At 44.3% G+C, this 17,690-nt stretch overlaps 1 pseudogene; it reads left to right on the forward strand.

The window, feature by feature from the left end:
- The first annotated feature begins 3,508 nt into the window (after positions 1-3,508).
- LOC145244147 (U2 spliceosomal RNA) lies at positions 3,509-3,732 on the forward strand (annotated as a pseudogene).
- Positions 3,733-17,690: the final 13,958 nt, after the last annotated feature.

Consider the following 17,690-nt stretch of genomic DNA (forward strand, 5'->3'; position numbering starts at 1 on the left):
GATATTTAAAAAAAATTCCACTCGATAAAGAAGAATGAAAATATAATAAATCAAAAATTTATGCATTTCTTTGAGAAAAGAAAAAAAAAAGAATTACTCGACTGTTTTTTTTTTAGGGCAAAACCTTATAAATAAAATTGAAGTATTTTTAAACTATGTGAACACATATTTCTTCGGGCACAAGGCTAGACGGCTAACGTGAACGTGTGGTTTTTACTGCCTTCTGTCCACCCATAGTTCTAAACGAGAACAAACTGCTACTTCCGGTTTTTCGATAAAGACGAAATAATGCTTGAGTAATCGCGCTTTTTCAAATAGTCATCTAAACAAATTATTTTATTTAAAAAATAAATGGAATTTAAAATATAAATATGGATGAATTCTGAACAATGAAGAATGGAACTAAACATTCAATAGTATTTTTTATAGGTAAGTGATTTTTTGGAATTTATATCGATTTTTTATAACCGAAATTTCGTTGATTTTCTTTCAAATCTTTTTTAAAGAAAACCGATTTAAGAAAAACAAATATTGCATAATTTGCTATTAAACCTCTTATTTTTTTTTAATTAGGATTTGAATTACATTTTTCAAGTAGTTATAAGCTTGTAAAGATAGAAGGTCGAATTATTCAATTTTTTTCCATGCATTCTTAAAATCGGTTTTTGACACTGCTATCAGTGAGGTGATGGCTTGCGAGCATCCTTGCCCGATTACTGTATCCAATGTTGTTGACAATGTGAGGTCACCGTGGACCGGGAAAAACAAATGGTCTACATTACGATCCTGGGCGTGGCGAGAATGATGATTTGGTACTGATACTGCAAGGTGGCTGGGAGGTGTTGTCCTTTTCAGATCAAGATCTGAAAATTAATCACCAACTACAAATGAAGATCAGATGTGATAGAAGAAGGCTGCATGGCGCAGTATTTGACATAAGATTGATACACGTAGCAAGTTTGTGTGTACAAAAAGGAGCCAAATTTGAATATGTGTTCCCCACCTAGGTGTGGAGTGCGCAGTTCCGAGCTCTATTGGACCCACCTCGATTCTACTTTTAGCCTCTTAGCTAACCGAGTGAGTGCCCCATCCCTTCCCAACTAGGAAACCTCCAAGATCCCCACCCCCTCCTAACTGCAATTTTTTTCTCCCCCCCTCTAAATTTCACCCATCTTGGAGAGAAAGAAATCAATCACTAACATCCCCACCCTCACCCACCAATTTTTCTTTCCTTCATTTCGTCCCATCTAAAAGGCACCCCCACTTAGAGACTGTCCCACAGGACCTCAGGTTCCTTTACGAACTGAAGTGAAACGGGTAGTATATCAATTAGACGGGGTCGAGAGGGTCATATTAACCACTTCTGTATTTTTTGTTCTTACCCTGCCTTTGACACAAATGAATTATTGTAATACTAGCTGGATTATCCGACGTTGCTCGGGACCATATAAACAATGAGAAAATTGAAGTTGATTTTGAATATAATTGTTATTCTTTGGAGAGAGGAATTTTTAATGTGTATGTATCATTTGATATTTCGAGCAAAAGAATATTTTACCTACCCTAGGACGGCTATTACACATATGAAATAATTGTACCTTTCCTGGTACAGGTAATTTACAGAATGTATATGAAATAATTTTACCTTTTTGGGACGGGTAATTTAATATTTAAAATGTTTACCTACCTTCGGACGGGTAATTTATATACATATATGAAACAATTTAACATACTCTCAACAGGTACTGTACAACATATATGAAATCTTTCCACCAACGCTACCATGATTTTAAGAAAATTGAAATCATTTTTAGAAGACGGATCACTAGGATTTCCAAATTAATACATAAATACATTGTGTTGGTTTATGAGTTCGCAACCCTTTCAACATTACTGCATTTCTTACAAACACACCAATCGATTAATTCACATTTAATCATTTTTTTATAGTTCTTGGATATGTTACTAATTTCGACAATCGTTTTTTTTAATATAATTTTAACCCACATTAAGCCCCCCTTACGAAAATAATAACTATGAAATAATGTCTGTTAAAAATATACATGAAATAAATTAATGTTTATATTGTAAACTGTTTCAACCATTTCCGGCACTGACTTCTTGTCCCCCACCACACTGTTATAAATATACATTTACTTAATTAATGTCTACAACGTAAAATGTTGCAGCCATTTCCGATACTGACTCTGTAAGTCCCACGCCACTGTTAAAAATAAGAATGAAATATAGTAATGTTTAACTCGTAAACGGTTTCGACCATTTCCTGGACTGATTTCATATCCCCCACCTCACTGTTTTAAAAACATACACGAAATAATGTTTGTTGCGGGCCAGGATATAAATACCCTAACTCGCTACAAAATAAAATAATGAAACGAATGGAATGAAGGAAACAAAAACTCAATTGCTAGATAAGATAAACATGTCGTTTATTTACTGTTGAAAGAATGAATGTTTTTGTTCATGTCCGCGCGGGTGTAACTATCGGTTGTTGCGGGACTGGTAGTATAGAAAGAAAAGGAAATGTGTGTTCATCTCACGTTCGGGTCACTATCGTTTGTTCGCGTGTGGGAAGAGAAGTGAGTAATGTAGTGGAATGAGAAATGGTCGTCCGGCACGTAGAAAGAGAAATAGAGAGGATTGCATCAGTTAAGCTGTGTGCCATGTTAACAGTCAGCTAAGTGGAGTTGTTCTCAGGCACGAGTTGTAGATGAGTTGTCTGGTTGATGGGCCAAAGCGAAAGGGGAAAAAGAGAGTGAGAAAGTCAATCCAATTCATGGAGAGAGAAAGCGTATAAAGTGTACGTACTGTTTGTTAGCTTTTTGCCCCACATAGTAGCAAGTGGCGTGAGGCACACGCGTGCGCGCCTGCCGAAAAGGCACGCTGTCGGTCCGTAGACCGCCCAGCTCGGAAGCTGGTCTAAAAGAAAGAAGCTGTTTATTGCTCTTGCTTTTATAGGTGTTTCCGGTGGTCTTTTGCGCATGTGTGGATTTCCTTTGAAGGGGAAGTGACGTTGCGCATGTGTGTGTACGTTGCGTGTATGTGAGTACATGTGTGTACGTTAGTGTGTGTGTGTATACACGTGAATGTGAGTGTATATACGCGAACATGAATATATGTACGTGTGTGGATGTGTGCGTGTATGTTTGTGTGCGTGTATGTATATGACAAGTAATATAGCTTCAGATGTGAACGCGTGTTTTGTGTGAGACTAGAAAAGGCTCGCGCATGTTTCAGCTTTTAATATTAGATAAAGTAATTTTGAGATCGTAAACTGCTTCAGCCGTTTCCGGGCCTGACTCTGTATTCCTACTTCTTTTAAAAATATATATGAAATAAAGTATTTTTGAGATCATAAACTGCTGCTTCAGCCATTACCGGGACTTACTTCATATTCCCCTCTCCATCTCTTAAAATATATGCTGTGTCGGTTATTTTGTATTTTTTTTTTTTTTTTGAGAAGGTAATACCTGGTAGAAAACTATATTACGCTTACTTGGCCTTTTGGCTAAGATCAAAGTGTAGTATCTGTTCTTCAGCTGCGAAACTTTTGCTCTTAATTAATTGTCTGGAAAGGGATCTGCCACCGGGCTCTTTAGCCAGGTTTAAGACAGTTTTACGTCTGCAAGGACAAGACCCCCTCTTTTTGGGGAGTCAGGACCTTGATCATAGTTTTAAGGTTTAGATTTTTTTTAGTATTAAGGTTTCTTCTTTTCTCCCTCTCTCTGGGAGGAATGTCTACTTCTCCCACTTAATTGCTAGCGGCACTCTGACCCGCTAGCCTTTGTCTTCCTTCGCTGCTCTCCAGTTGGATTGAGCAGACCGGGTCTCTTTGTCGCTTCCTGTTGGGGTTGTTTGAGGGAAGGGTTTTGGGGTTCATACCTTCGTTTCTGCCTTCTCTCTGGGCAGAGATGCCTATCCCTCTCTTTCCTTAATTGCAAAGCGGCACTCAGACCCGCTAGCCACCACTGCGTCTCACTTCTCTGCTCTCCCCCCGCAAGGGGGATTGAGCTGACTAACCCGACTTCCCCGCGAGGGGAAGTCAACTCTCTTTCTCTCTTCGCCCCTGGCCGCCCCCTCCATCCCTTTGTCCCTCGCACTATTTTATTTTTCCTCCCTCCCAAGCCTGGTCTGCGTAAGCGGCCAACGCCCCCACCATGATGCCAAGCAGGCGGGGTACACCACCCCAAATGCGTGACATCGCCCCCCCCCCCCGAGAAATCCCCGGAAAAGGGAGCCAAATCCCGGCCCCGGGTTAGTGGAGAGAGTGAAAGCCAAGATAAAATGGTTGGAGACAAGGTAGGGCAGCAGCCCGCGGCGACCTTGGAAGAAATTGGCGGCGACCCCCAGAGAAATACCTGCAGTATCCGGAAAGGGGCAGAGGGCAACCAACCCATGAAAGCTGCCACAAACATGCCGGTCGGAAACAATGCAGAGAGACACGGGCCAGTGACTCTCCGGAGCTCCAAAGCAATGTTGACAACACCAGAACGATGCTCCCCCGCTCCCCAAAAGAGGGATTCCCCACCAACCGAATGGGAAAAGAAAAAGAACAGTTCCTCCAAGAATATTGAAGAGGAACTGTTCAATGCAACAATCGCCTCCTTGCAGTCACTTTTTGAGGAGAAAATGGTAGATCCGCCACCCTCTAACACTCCCCAAGAGGGCAACGACGGAAAAGAAGCGGCCAAGGAAGATAACATGGTTCCGACCGGCAACAACATGGTCCAGGTGGTAGAAAAACCAAAAGCAACTGCCGATACTGAACCTGCAAGCACCAGGAAGGCCTCCCCAGGAGGGGAAGTTCCTGCATCTGGGGGGAAAACTGCTCAGCCTCAGAAAATAAAGAAAAAGAGGAGAATGACCCGGAAAGTCGGGAAAGCCAGCATGCTACAACAACTGCGGACTGGCCAACCCTGTCTGAAAAAGGTCAGACCCCCAGCTCTACAATCGATTCAACCTCCAAGAAGCAGAAAGCGCTAGCCGCCGCTCCTCCGGTTCCAGGACCATCGAACACACAAAAAGGAGGAGAATCAGCGTGGGGACCCAGAGAAGAGGAAAGAATGACTCCTCAGGAATATAGTTTCTCTCAACATATAGAGATGTCACGAAGGGGAACACCGTCCAGCCCCTCCCAGGTCAGGTGGAAAGTCTAGAAAAGAGAGTGCTCTCTTTAATCACCTCTGACACTAAGACTAGAAGCCTGACAGGGATCAACAAGGAGACGATGGTGAAGATACTGATGGAGCAGAACATCTCTGCGAATTACATCTGCAGGAAGAGCTACGCTATATGGGATGTCCTGCTTCCTACCCCAGAAGACGCCGTCAAACTCTCTAAGGTAAACCATCAGTCCAAAAATATCAAGCTGCACCCGGTTTACCTTAACAAAAGAAGGACAAACGTGTCAGTGCTGAATGTCCCCTGCTACATGGGAGCAAAACAGCTGGGAGCCATCCTCAGCCAATATGGGGATGTCGAGGAGGTTACACCTAGCCGCGGCCAAAGGAACATAATGACCGGGGACTATAAGGTGCAAATGGTCGTGGATAAGGTGGGCTTCTTCGGCATCCGAGCCACGATTCAGTTTGGAGATTGGACGCTCTCCTTAATAGTTGAAGGGAGGAGGCCCCACTGCTGGCAATGCCAACAAGGCCATATGGCCAAGGACTGCCCTTAGAAAAATATCAACAAAGCAGCTATTAAGGCGGCGGAAGCGTCCAAAACCACAGCCGTAGCCCCCGCTCCCGTTAGGACCACAAACCCCACAGAAGCCAAACAGGGTTGGGTGATTGTCGCTAAGAAAGGAAAGACCATCAAACAATCTTCCCCTCAGACAGTGATCACAGCCCAAACTGAAGACAAGCTAGAGGAATGCAACAAAATGGACACACAGGCACCCGCCTCCTTGAACAACAGGAAACTACAAGAATCCGAGGAGGAGGTAGTGTCTGAGGAAGAGGAAGAAGCCTCACCGGCAAAGATAGTGCTAAGCGCTACAGAAATAAGAAGAGCTAGGAGGAGAAAGAGCTGGAAAATGAGAGTGGATTCCCCAACCCCCACAGAAAAAGACATACCGTCAGAAAGCCAGGCTGAACACCCCGTCACCCCTTTGCCTCCTCAGCCAAAGCAACAAATATACCCCTCGCCCTCTCTCCCTAATCCTCCTAGAGAAGCTCCACGCCCCGTGTCTTGCGACAGGTCCATCAACATCGCAACAGAACAGGACACCCCCTCCCCGAAAACCTCTTCCCCTCCTCAACAACAAGAGGACCCCTCCCCGACAACAGCGGTTAGAACTGAAAGGACTAAAAAGCTGCCATTCCTGCCAGAGGGTAGGATATGTGAGACGGACCTTCAGCGGATTACACCAGAATTGAAGGGAAAGCAGAAGGTCCGTTTCAACAAACTCCAGAAATTTCTATATGTAGGTGGTGACAGAGTCACACAACCAAACCGTTTCAAGGACGCCCCCCTTACTGACAACCTTTGTAAGGGCAAACAAAGACTCGAGAACGGAGGGTCTGTGGGCGATGCTGGAGGCAGCCAAGGAGGTTATACCAGGCCAACAGCTTATTGACATGGACCATCCTTCTCTAAAAAATATTAATGTCAAATGCGAAGGTTGCACACCCTTGTATGTCCACCCTTCCCTATACAGGGCATTAAAACTAACTTTTCCCCTGGACGTGGGAGGCGTTGCCAAGGATGGATTACCTTCTGCGGACCTGCTGACCGGAAGCCTTGGGCAAGCCTGCTACATCCTCGCTGCCGAGGACTTCAGACCCGTCTGTGACACTGCCTAAGGTAAGTGAACGTGGCTTTAAACTTGGCTACATTTAATGTGAGGGGCATCAGATGTCGAAGTAAGGCCTCGCGCGTTGTGAGAGATTTGGTGTCCCTTAAGGTAGATATTGCCGCTATCCAGGAGACCCACTTTATTTGTGATGGAGATTGTCAGGTGCTGGTAAACGATTACGATGTTTACTCAGCATATGGCAATACTTATAGTCGTGGAATCTCCTTGCTAGTGAATCGCACCCTGTCAGCGTCGGTGAATGTTGTTCACGCAGACGAGGATGGGCGGGCGCTTGTTGTTGATGTTGCTGTTAATTGTAGTGTTTTTCGGATTGTTGCTGTTTATGCTCCCAATTCTGCTGTAGAGAGGGCAACCTTTTTTCGACGGTTGGAGGGCTTCTTAGTGGATCCAGAACGGTTAGTTTTAATGGGGGATTGGAATGCAATCCTTGATCCCAATGTAGATAAGGTCGGGGGGGCTAGCGGGTCGGTGCGGTGTGACAGCACTCTGTCTGTCTTCGTGCAATCTCATCGACAGATTTTGTCTGGACCATCCGGGGCGGGAGATGTGGACGTGGCATTCTGTAGTGCCTTCCCATCCGAGTACTTACTTGGATCGGATGTTAATTAGAAGAGGCGATGTAGACTTCCTATCTTGCCCCACGTTCCACTTGTTAGGACACTCGGACCATAAACTTGTTATGGCCCGTTTGAACTAGGCCGGATACTGGAAGTTCAACAGCACCTTGTTGGAGCTGGAGGACTACCGGTTGAAGGTCACTGATCTAATTCAGCGGGCTTTAGTGGGGGCGGTTACAGAGAGTAAGTGGTGGGTTAGTCTTAAGACCAAAATTAGGCGCTTCTCTGTCCAGTATAGCCAACGCCTCGCGTTAGATAAGGCTAAGGCAAAGAAGCGCTTAGAGGATAAGCTGACCCGGGCGGTGGAGGGGGGGGGACCTCCTAGAGTTAGCACTAGCTAAACAAGATCTCAGCCGCTTGGCTAGCGAGCGGTATGAAGGTCAAGTAGTTAGGGCTAGGTTAAATAAAGTTTCCAACGAGGCTGTGAATGTTGACACTGTTGAGCGTAAGGCTGCTTTAAGGTGCGGTTCGGACGGGTACATTCGTAAAGTACATAACCTGGAAGGACACGCCCTAGTTTCGACTCGGGAGATCTGCGAGGGGTTTTGGGAGCATCTATCGGAGCGCTTCACCCAACTACCCAGACTCAGGGTCAAGGAGTTTGGCAGCTATTTGGCTGATTCGCCCCGCCTCATGGCGGCTCGGGCGGCTCAGGGGGCTAGCTGTGATGGTCTTATTACTGAACATGAGGTCATTACTGTGTTGAAGCAGGTCGGCTACAACAAATCCCTGGGGCTTGATAGTTTACCCTACGAGTTTTACTTGAGGCTTTCGCCCATGTTGGACCCTATTCTGAAGGATATGTTCAACCATTGGTTTGCTCAGGGTTCCATCCCTGGATAGGTGACCAAGGGTGTAATCACATTGCTGAGGAAAGGTCAACGGCATGGTGGGGGGGGGGAAATTTCGATGATTTTAGGCCCTTGACTCTGCTAAACACAGAGTTAAAGATTTTGGCAAAGATTCTTGCGAATCGCTTGCAGGTTGTCATCACTGACTTGATCGAACCGGACCAGACTTATGCTGTGAAGGGGAGATCGATTCAAGACAATTTGCATTTGATACGCTCGATCATAGAGGGGACAGAAGATGACGCCGAAGCCGCGCTGATCAGTTTAGATCAGTCCAAGGCATTCGATAGGGTCGACCATCGGTTCCTAGGATCTGTGCTAGAGGCCACCGGATTTAATCCGGACTTCTGCAAGTGGATCTTTGTTCTGTATGACAGGCCAACGGTAGCGGTGCAGATCAACGGTAAGCTGTCGGAGTCATTCGCCATCTCTCGGTTGGTGCGTCAGGGTTGTCCACTGTCGCCTTTGTTGTATGTCCTGGCGTTGGAACCCCTCCTTCGCAAGTTAAGGGATGAGGCGGCTACACCAGTCCTGCGCGGAATAGCTCTCCCTGAAGGCACACGAGCCAGGGTTTCCGTGTTCGCCGATGACGTCACCATGTTCGTGTCTTGCCACATGGACGTTCAAGCGGTGGTCGAGGCGCTCGCTCGATACGAAGAAGTCACAGGGGCCATCTTCAACCGCAGCAAGTCTGTTGGCCTGCGGTTGGGGGCCTGGACCGGGGTAAACTCGCTTCCAGGTATCTTCAGCTGGACCGATGGACCGGTCCGTATTCTCGGTGTCTGGTTTGGTCCGGGACCACAGCTGGAAAAGAATTGGTCGGAAGTACAGTCCAAGGTCAAATCGTCAGTAAAGACTTGGATTGGAAGGAAATTGTCCTTGAAGGGTCGGGCGGAGGCGTGTGCTACATACGTCTTTCCGCTCATCCTTTACCGTTTGTCTGTACTTCCTCTCCCTGCAGAATGACTAACCCGCTTACAAGGGCGCCTCGACTCACTATTGTGAAACGAGGGTAAGCACTATGTCTGCAGAGAGGTCTGTGTCCAAAGTCCGAGCTAGGGAGGCTTGGGTCAGCCCAGTCTCTTGTGTCATAGAAACGCCGAGAGATTGGCTTTCCTGGGTCGTTCGCTTGAAGAAGACGCTCCTTGGGTCCCTGTGGTTGAGAACTCGTTTCCCAATCTCAAACCCAACCCCTCGGTAGAAGATCGTCGCAGACCGAGGGGGGAGTCTAAGTTCTTCTCTGAATGCCGGACCGCTCTTAGAGCTTTGCCGGGGACCAGTTTCCTCGATCAGTTAAGAAAGAAACTTTATCGGGAGATAGTGGAGGGGACCGTGAAGGATCCACTTTGTAGGTGGATGGGATGGTCGATGGAGGTTGTCCGTTCTCAGTGGAGTTGGGCGCTGGGATGGGAGATTTTTTTTTTTTTTTTTTTTTTTTTTTTTTTTTTTTACACAGGCATCACCACATTATCAAGGCCCAGAGGCCACTCAAGGATAAGGGTTAAAGAGTGTACAGTAGAAGTTGGTCAATATAGTAATCATTAGTAATGAAAATTTGGTAAATTTAATAACTTATATGGAACGGCTCATCAAGAACTTATTTACCTTAGACTTGAACACAACCATATTGTAGTCAGCCGGAAAGCAGGAAAACGGAAGACAATTCCACAGGCGTGCAGTTCTAAGAAAGAAGCTTTGTTCATGGAATCTATGTTTAGGTTTAGGCACAGATAAAGAGTGGGGGAAATTATTGATAGTGTTTACAGCTAGACGAGTGTTTCTTGTGAAAGTTTGGCGAGGGGGGACCATAGATTGAAGCTCAGTTGAACACTTTCCATGAAAATAACGATACATCAGAGACAAACTCGCAACATCTCTTCTGTGAGATAGAGGTTGTAAGGAGGAGAAAAGGACATCTCCTACGAGGCTACGAAGTCTATTTTGAACTCTATCAAGGCAGGACAAGTCCTTTCTAGCAGCTCCTGCCCAGATGTGGCAACAGTATTCCATCCTTGGACGTACCTGGCTCTTATATAGATAGAGAATAGCATCAGCAGTGAGATATCTACTGGATCGATAGAAAGATCCCACCATTTTTCCAGCGGCCTTGGCAACAGATTTGATATACGTGTTCCATTTAAGATCAGGAGTAATGGTCAAGCCCAGAAGCTTGTCAAAACTTGAGGCCTCCTGAAGACGAGAGCCATTCATTTCAATTGATGACAAATGTGGATTAAAATGTTGATGATGTAAAGAGAGAAGCTTGGTTTTAGATGCATTAAAATAACCAGCCACTCCTTTCCCCATTGTACTACATGCTCAAGATCAGAGGAGAGAGAATTGGAGAGTACTTGCTCGTTTACTGTCTTAGATGTGGTACCATAAATGGTAGTGTCGTCAGCATAAATGTCTACAAATGATGTAAGGATATGATTAGGAAGATCATTAATGTAGATCAGGAAAAGAGTTGGGCCCAGGATGGATCCCTGAGGGACACCGGCATTAATACTGTGAGCTTCTGATTTTTGCCCCTCAACTACTACTCTTATGAACCTATCAGAAAGAAATGATTTAATAATTGAGAAGACTTTTCCAGCTATACCATAGCTAGCGATCTTATGAAGTAAACCTTTATGCCATACCCTATCAAAGGCTTTAGATATGTCAAGAGCAATTGCCCTAGAAAGATTGCCACCGTCGAGAGATTTGCTAATCCTATGCGATATAACTGTAAGGACATCTGCTGTAGATCTAGCAGAACGGAAACCATATTGAGTGTCACTAAGAAGGTTATTTTTGTTGAGATGTTTGATTACTTCTGTATTTAACACAGATTCTAGCAACTTACTCATGACGCACAAGAGACTTATTGGCCTGTACTGAGAGGGGGATGAGCGATCACCTGAATTCTTAAATACAGGGCATACTGATGAGATTTTCCAGGGAGATGGGAAACTATTCTCCTTAAGACAACGTTTAAACAGTTTTGTAAGTATGGGCGCTAGTTCAGGTTGAAGTTTTTTGAGTACTATAATTGGAATACCATCAGGGCCAGTTGCTTTACTGGAATCAAGGTTTTTGATTAACTTGGCAACATCACGTACAGATATACATATATCACATAGCGTGTTTTCTGATACAGGAGGAAATATTGGGGGTTGGCGGTCTTGGTCGCAAAGGGTAGAATTAGCTGCAAAGTTCTTGACAAAGAGTTTGGTTTTGTCTGATGCTGACGAGATTACCTCAGGTCCATTGATAATAGTTGGGATGGAGCACACGCTTCTGTTCAGGATTCTGTTTGCTATTTGCCAAAACTGGTGGGAACCAAGCCGCTGCTCAGCTACTTTGGACTTAACAGATTGAGCATACAACTCTCTTGCGTTCCTTATTACTTTCTTACAATGGTTGCTGGCAGTCCTGAAAACGGCTTTAGTTTCCATACATCTATTACGTTTGAAGCAGTGGAAAAAGTGATTTCTGTGCGCAATGGCAGCAGCACATTCTGGAGAGAACCATGGCTGGCTGTTAGGTTTTTGCTGAAACTTTTTAGAGGGTATGAAATGGTCAATACCTACAATTAACCATTCAGTTAGGTCTAATACTATAGAGGACACATCCTTTTTAAACATGGAATGCAGAGGTAGATCAGATATAAATGTACGGAAGCTATCCCAGTCAGCCTTAGTGTATCGATATACTGTACGATGAAGTGGTATGTCTGGGGACTTATTACATTTCATTTTTATCTTAATTGATACAACAGAGTGGTCGGAAGATCCAAGAGGCGACAGAACAGAAACTGAACATAGTTCAGGGCAAGTTGTGAGAAAAAGGTCTAGTAGGCTCGCATACTGGCCGTCATTATCGGGCACACGGGTAGGTTCCTGAACAATCTGAGTGAGGTCATAGGCAATGGAGAAATCATGACAGAACCTCCCCTCATCATCGGTCTTGTTTGAGTGGGTCAACCATTCGACGTTGTGAACATTGAAGTCTCCACATACGTGAATGTTAGCTGAAGGATAAGTAGAAAGGACTTGGTCAATTTTCTCAGATATGCTTTGAAAGATAGTAACTCCGCTGTTGTGGGGGCGATAGAGAGTAAATATAAATGCAGTAGTGTGAGCTAAAGCAACCCGGAAGCACATATAGGGTAAGTTAGGATCTTCCCTGGAGATGTCCCTCCCACATGGAAAGCTATCTTTAATATAGGCACATATTCCATGCCCATGGCGATCTTGGGGGTCAGATTTAGAAGTTAAGTTAGAGTATCCTGTAATTGCAAACTCATCTAGGGAAATAGCCTGTCCAATGCCAGTTTCACTTAAAAATAAAAGGTCTGGTTTAGTCTCCTGTAATTGGGTTTCAACCTCTGGAAGGTTAGAACGTAGACCCCTGATGTTGGAGAAGGAGACATGGTAGTAGGGGTCTACGTTGGAAGTTGGAGAACCGGGTTTAATCGTGTATTTTTTCTTGAAACTTGTCATGATGAAATTTTGGAATTTGTGGACTAGGTCGACAGATTTACTTAGAGCAGGACAGAGAGGGGAAACTAAGAGAGAAAAAGAAACGAAGAATTTTTTTTTTTTGTACCACATGATAAGGTAAAGCCGTAACAATTACCCACTAGTATGGCATCGAGAGGCCCCACCAGAAGCTACTGCATGGTCCAGATTCCATTCACCAAATGGCAATACAGCAGCCCCAGTACTTTGCACCTGCTGATAGGACAGCCTCCTTAGTGGTTAATCCAAGGTTCGGGTCCCTGACTATCAGGCGGATAACGTCAGCCCAGACAAAACGTTTACCTCCAGCACCCTTACTAGTGACATGGCTACAAGGATAGACATAGAAACAGAAAATTTCCACCAACTCTGCCAACTGTTCGCGCAAAAATACTGCCAACCTAGAAAACAGCTTTTTCTTCTCCCTTTGTCCGAAAACTCACTCATTTAAAAAATGAGGACTGAGGGACAAATAAGAAGAAGCGAGAGTAACAGGAGCTGCCGATAACGCATCCACAATGCGTTTTCTACTCTCCATTATATTCTGAACAACTCGGAATTTTCCCTTACTTGGCGACTGGTCCGAAATGCGCTGCCCCTCTTCGACGAACTCTACCGGCATAAAGAACATACGAGGCGCTGCTGTCCGCGCTGTGACGAACGCGAGCCCAAAACAATCAGGCACGCGTTTTTTAGTTGCAGACGGATCCAGCCCTTATTAGAGTACGTCGAGGGGGTAACGGCTCGCATCGATGCCGGATGTCCGCTCGATCTCGACGAAGGTTATTTTGTGTACAACATGGAGCTGCCGTTCCGCAGGGAGGAAAGAATGGTTTTCCTGGCGATCCTAGCAGTAGCGCGTATGGTGATCTGGATCATGCGCCTCAAGTTGGTCCGTGAAGGGACATCTGTTCCGGATCGGGATCTGATCGTTTACTTTAAACATTTGCTTAAAGTAAAGATCAGATGCGATTGGAAGAGGTTGCCTAGAGTGGAATTTGACAAGAGGTGGGTGCACAGCACTAGTTTGTGCATCCGTCGAGGAGCCAAGTTTCAATACGTGTTTGCTCCTTAGGCATGGCATGGGCGGTGTTGGGTCCTTCGAAACCCATCCCGCCTAGGTTAGCATAAAAAGGATTAGTAAAGTGACTCTTGACTGGTGGTACAAATGAGATCCCGCCCTGGATTTTGTTTTTTGTTTCTTGGTGCTAGAGCACCTCCGAGTCTGCCCACCCCCCTGCTCCACACATTTATTTTGTCATATCCCCGGTCATCCACAACTCGGAGGTCACCCCCCCCCCCCTTTTATCCACTACTTTGTTTTTTGCCTCACCTCCACTCCTAATAAAAATTCTCCCCATTCCCTTATAAGGACTTTCCTGCTTGTTTTCGGTTCCCCAGAAAACAGTGGGTGGTCTAGTTGACTAGAGTAACTTAGGAGGGTCATTACTAACACCCAGTAGGCATTTTATTTTTATGAACTTTCTAACTAGCTTCCCCACTCCACGAACAATTTTTGCAACAACCACTGATTGGTTTTTTTCTTATCAATGAATTAAACTTTTTTCACATATGCACATACACACACACAAAAAAAAAAAAAAAAAAAAAATGCATACACAACACACAGATATTAATTTTTACAAATTGTAAATATGTTATCTTTACTATGAACGCTGGGGATTTTTAGTTAGATTAAGATCCACAGAGTGAATGAGGTATTTTGGTAAATGTTGCCAGTCAAGAGTAAGTCTCCAAAGTCTCATGAATCACATCTGATAAATAGTCACAAAGACCCTGTACCCTCCCCCTCCCAATTTCTTATAGGGCCCTGTGCCTAATTTTGTTGTTTGGAATTTTTTAATTGTACCTTTTTTGTATTTTTAATTTTTTCTTAAGCAATAAAATATATAAATAAGATCAAAGTGTAGTATCTGTTCTGACGCAGCATTTCAGGGAAATCATAAACAGAAAAACAAACAGAAAAAGTGGTGATAATGCTTGGGAAAATGAACAGGCACTAATTCACCACACCCGAACCTCACCTAAAAAAAGAAGCGGCAGCCTCTAGAGTACTTATTAAAGCAACATAATCGTGATCATCAACACATGACGTCACTTCCGGAAAATGACTCAGCAGTTTTTCGAAATAGATGATTTCAGTATAAATTGTTTGTATTTTTTAAATATGCGCACTACACTGTAGAAGCACCTTATTTAAAATTCATGCTACTCAAAAAATAAATATTTCAAAATGCAGTTAGTGATTAGGCAATACTTGCTTTACAATAAACTAATCAAGAAATTGGATTGAGAAACAGATCTTAATGTTGACTAATACTAAACAAAAATAGAGATAATACATGTCAGTTTCTTATTTAATAAATTGTTAGGTGAAAGTACAGAATAGTTTAAATAATACCTGTCATAATATAGGCTAAGAGACTATTAGTCGCCTAGAGTTATGCCCCTTGGCCCGTGACGTATGAATCTCGTCCGCCATTGTTTCTCAGTGCAACGTTTACTACTAGACAATAAAGAACGCATTTTACACCACCTTCGAGTCTGTTTATCAATGCTTCCAAAGTATGTATTATCACGACATGGTGTCTGAAGTGGGATCCTCTAAAGAATCAAAGGAATAGTAACAATATTACCCTAAAAAAAAAAAAAAAAAAAAAAAAAAAAAACGAACATTTTCGGGATCTAAAAAAAAAATTAATACAAAACACACGTGGTGTCGGTATTTTTCTCGCAATCGACGATGAATACATATTCGCAACTACCACCTCCAACAATCGATTGGAACACTTCAAATTTGGCCAAATCAATGGACCGATTTATCAGGCAAGTTCATTTATATTTCGACGGCCCAATGAAAGACGTAGATTCAGACACAAAGTTAAATTACTTGCTAATATGGTCTGGTATCGAGGGCCAGGAAATAAGTGACACTTTTCCCTTTCGACAGGGAGAAGAAAGGACATTGGATAAATATATCCAATTTTTTAAGGAATATGCGAATCCGCGATCGAACTTTCGTGTAGCTAGACACAACCTACTAAAATGTAAACAAAACGCGGATGAATCGGCACACGCATTTCTAAGTCGGCTGCGTCAGACAGCCAAACAGTGTGAATACGGTCGGACGGTGGAAGAGACCATTGTGTTGAACCTATTCATATTCGGTATTTATTTACAGTCTGCACAAAAGTCCCTAATAAGAGAAGGAAGCGATCTCACGATCGAGAAAGCACTCGGAATCGTCGAGACAGAAGAAGCCACGTGTAAACAAATGGAAGCATTACGTACAACAGCAGTTGAAGACAGCTCTACACTCACAGTTAAAGCCAGACAGCCCAGTGGACCTACCACATGTGGTAATTGTGGCACAAAACACCATCAATATAAATGCCCAGCTAAAGGCAAATACTGCCTAAAATGCAATAAAAAGGGACACTTTGCTAAAGTTTGCCACTCTAAAATGGGAGACGAGGGGCACACATGCAGACAGTCATTCCAGCCACAGAGGAAATATAATAAGAATAAAATCCACATGGCAGCAGCACATATGGGTAGCAACGACGACAGTTCCACAGAGGAGCTGTACTTTCACACAGTAAAGGAATTACCGTTAGCGACCACAGAAGCTTTCACAAAACTGAAGATAGGCAACAGCAAAGCCCAAATAGAGGTTGACGCGAAAATCGACACAGGTGCAATGAGCAACCTGTTACCTAAACAGGTATTCAAGGAACTGAAAGGAGTACCACTGGAAAAATCAGCTATAAGGCTAGTTGCGTTTGGAGGCTCAACGATAGACCAAGAAGGGACCTGTCGTTTAGGGGTCAGATCCCGCGACAAGTTCGTTAAAACGACCTTTCACGTGGTGAAATCAAGAGACCCTATACTAATAGGACTCCAAACATCAAGAGAATTAGGGCTAGTCACCCTTAACTTGGCTATAAAAACGGACACAACTCATGTGACGGACAAAGCATCCCGGCCTACTCCCCCGCACAACATGAAACCGGTCCCCGTGCAGGAACCATGTACGATGGGAAACCTTGGAGAAAGGAGGAAAATCATTGAGGAATTTCCAGACGTATTCGACTCCATTGGTTGTCTGCCAGGTGAACACACCATCCATTTAAACCCCGAAGTACCACCAGTTGTCCACCCTCCACGTCGAGTCCCAATATCCCTAAAAGGAAAGTTGAAATTGGAGTTGGACTCCTTAGAGGCACAGGGAATAATTTCCCCTGTAAAGGACCCGACGCCCTGGGTAAACTCATTCGTCTGTACCACTAAAAGGAACGGATCGGTCAGGCTATGCCTCGACCCCCGAGACTTAAATAAAGCAGTGCACAGACCACACTATGCGACTCCGACATTCGAAGACATCACTGCGGAACTAGACAACGCTAGATGGTTCACAAAAGTCGATATCAAGTCCGGCTACTGGCATTTGAAACTGGACGAAAAGTCGAGACGTCTCACAACATTCATTACCCCACATGGCAGATACATGTACAACAGGTACCCCATGGGAGTCAAATCTGCCCAAGATGAGTTCCAAAGAGCCATGCAGGAAAACTTCGGAGACCTCGAAAATGTCCTATCCATATGCGACGACATAGTAGTGTACGGATTCGAGGAAGACGGCAGTGACCATGACAAGGCACTGAGGCAGCTAATGTTTAGAGCAAGGGAAAGAAACTGCAGGTTTAATTCAGAGAAATTTGTGGTGAAAACCTCCGAAATCCCTTTCTACGGCCACATAATCTCAAGAGACGGTGTCAAGCCAGATCCCCGGAAAATAGAGGCGATCACACAGATGCAACCCCCCGAGGATGCAAAGCAGCTCACCAGCTTC

This window comes from Euprymna scolopes, chromosome 22 (assembly GCF_053919585.1).
Source record: "Euprymna scolopes isolate OS-2025 chromosome 22, ASM5391958v1, whole genome shotgun sequence".
Lineage (NCBI taxonomy): Eukaryota > Metazoa > Mollusca > Cephalopoda > Sepiida > Sepiolidae > Euprymna > Euprymna scolopes.